This window comes from Cucurbita moschata, unplaced genomic scaffold (assembly GCF_002738365.1).
Source record: "Cucurbita moschata cultivar Rifu unplaced genomic scaffold, Cmos_1.0 Cmo_Scf00110, whole genome shotgun sequence".
In the NCBI taxonomy this organism is placed as follows: Eukaryota; Viridiplantae; Streptophyta; class Magnoliopsida; order Cucurbitales; family Cucurbitaceae; genus Cucurbita; species Cucurbita moschata.
In genome coordinates, this window is record NW_019268626.1 from 6,643 (window position 1) to 9,474 (window position 2,832).

The 2,832-nt window shown below is 31.7% G+C and overlaps 1 non-coding gene across 1 annotated transcript; it reads left to right on the plus strand.

Moving 5' to 3' along the window:
- Positions 1-1,311: 1,311 nt before the first annotated feature.
- Positions 1,312-1,383, plus strand: TRNAP-AGG. Its single transcript has one exon. It is a non-coding gene; the product is annotated as a tRNA-Pro (tRNA).
- Positions 1,384-2,832: the final 1,449 nt, after the last annotated feature.

The window sequence follows — 2,832 nt, forward strand, 5'->3', positions numbered from 1 at the left end:
CCCAAACCTCGACATACATAATATATATATATATATTCATTTAACTATAACACATATGGTCCATGGAAGAATTGTAACTCTTATGCTCATTAATATTATAATGGCTACTACCTAAATTATAACCTAAAGTTGATAATTGATGTCCAATTAGCCAACCCTAAATTTGTAATCATTGTGGAGTGATTGAAATTACAATGGAAGTAGTTTAAACTCCTAGTACCTTAAATGAAGTTGGTCTCTTCTAATAAAACACGAATTTCTCTTTAATATCATTAATACAATTATGCTTCATCTTGAACCTACTAAACTTGAAACTAAAACTGCGTTCAATTTAACTCCATTTTATTGTCATCTTGAATGACGTGTAGGATATATTCTTGATTTACCTTGATATTTCATATTAGTTAAGCTTTTTGCAAAATCACAATTAGACAACAACAAAGATGAACTTGGGTCTGTTTATTTTTTTAAAGAAAATTTCTTTCTCCATCTTATTCCTAATAACGCTGCAACTAAATTCATATTATGCTAAGAAACAATTTTTGCAAGAAGTAAAATATGCAACTTTAACTAAAATTTCATCTAAACAAATTTTATTGCCATACAACATAGATGACAATTATAGCCTTCAAACAAAAACTAGAGTAGTTGTGGTGAACCGGATAGAAACTCTAGTGTTCATCCATAATATACGACCACTACCTAAATTATGACCTAAAAATTTGAAAACATAAGTTGTAGTTGAAAATTACATAAAACAATCCCCTAAATCAAAGAACTCGTGTCCAATTAGTAAATCCTTAAGATAGTAGCTAACATACAGTAATTGAAGTTCCACACGAAGTAATTTAAAGTTCTAGCTACTTAACGAAAGTTTATCTCGTCTTTAATGAAGCATGAGTTGCACTTAAGTTCATGAAATGTTTATAGACTCCAACTCTTAGTACTATTAATGCAATTATATTTCATATGAGTTTGTCATAAATCAAACTATGGTACATTCAAGACAACTTCATTTTCTTGTCATACGACGCAAAATAGAAGAATTAAATCAAACAAATTGATGAACTGAGCTGAATAAATCCAACCCAACCAAACTGATTAGTTTGATTCATTTGTTGGGGTGTAGTTTATTTGATAACACTTGTATATTGGAGCAATTCAATATTACATGCCTTACTTACAAGTAAAATACTAGACCATCAACTTTTTGTTTTATAGTCCAACAACCACTAAAGAAAATAGATTTCAAACTTCAGAGAAAAAAATATATTGAGTAGGAGTTAAAAATGTTGCATTTTTTTTTAGAAAGGGCATTTGGTCTAGTGGTATGATTCTCGCTTAGGGTGCGAGAGGTCCGGAGTTGAATTCTCGGAATGCCCCTATGTTCATTTCTTAAAAGATGAGCCTCACAGAAAGCAATTCAGCATCAACCTAGTGATGATATGTCTCAAATGGAACTATCTAATAATAATTACTCATGGGCCTCACAGAAAGCAATTCAGCATCAACCTAGTGATGATATGTCTCAAATGGAACTATCTAATAATAATTACTCTTGGATTTCATTAACAAAGAAAACAACTGAAATAATGATGATACATTCCATAAACAACTTAATATATAGCCCATTATAAGGGCATTTGGTCTAGTGGTATGATTCTTGCTTTGGGTGCAAGCGGTCTCAAGTTCGATTCTCAAAATGAATTATGCAAGATAATATGATTTAAAATGTGGTTTTAAACATTGAACCGAGAAGATGAGAATAGAGAATGAAACATATTCTTCCACTAATCTCCTGACCTTAAACTGCTACTAATCTGTAGACTAACGCTACAAAAAAACATGACCGCATCTCCTGACTTTGAAATGCTTATAGACTCCAATTCAACTTTTGACCGCATCTCCTGACTTTGAAATGCTTATAGACTCCAATTCAACTTTTCGTTTTATAGCCCTCCAACTACTAAGAGAAAAATATATTTGAGTAGAAGCTAAAAATATTGGGTGTTCAAGAAAATGACTTCATATTCGAAATCAACCTAACTTCATATTTGACATTTTATACTTACCATCATGCTCTTAATACTCATAGTCTTTCTTAACATCCCATCCCAAGGCTTTATTCTCCAAGACAAATTCTACATCCGAGGACTTCACGTGTTTCATGCAATACGACAAAATACGACCTTAATACCTCGGCCTAAGGCTTCATACATACGTTTCAAGTGGTATAACAAGGGCATTTGGTCTAGTGGTATGAAAGTTCGATTCTCAAAATGCCCCTTCAAGAGATAGTAGTATGAAAGACATTTACCAAGTAAATAAATACATTAAAATAACACAAGTGACACATATGTAAACTATGTTATTAATATTTTATTTCTATTACATCTTTCCTTATTTATGAAATAATGAGCGGAGATATTTTTCATTTTCACAATTACTGATGACGGGAGGTTTAGGATTTTTTAATGTAAGAATCATGGGGATGTAGCTCAGATGGCAGAGCGCTCGCTTCCGATGTGGAAAGTACGAAGATCGATACCTTGCATCTCCAAATGAATCAATCACTAAATATATTATTTCTTTTCAATTTTTTCTTATTTACGACATAATGAGCAGGATAGTTTTTCATGTCACTATAATTGATGACGAGACGTTTAGAAATTTGTGACATAAGAATCATGGGGATGTAGCTCAAATGGTAGACCGGTTGCTTTGCATGCGAGAGGTACGGGGATAGATACCACGCATCTCCAAAATAAAACTATCTATTATTAAATATATTATTAAATATATTATTGAAAAATATTTCTTTTCAATTTTTCC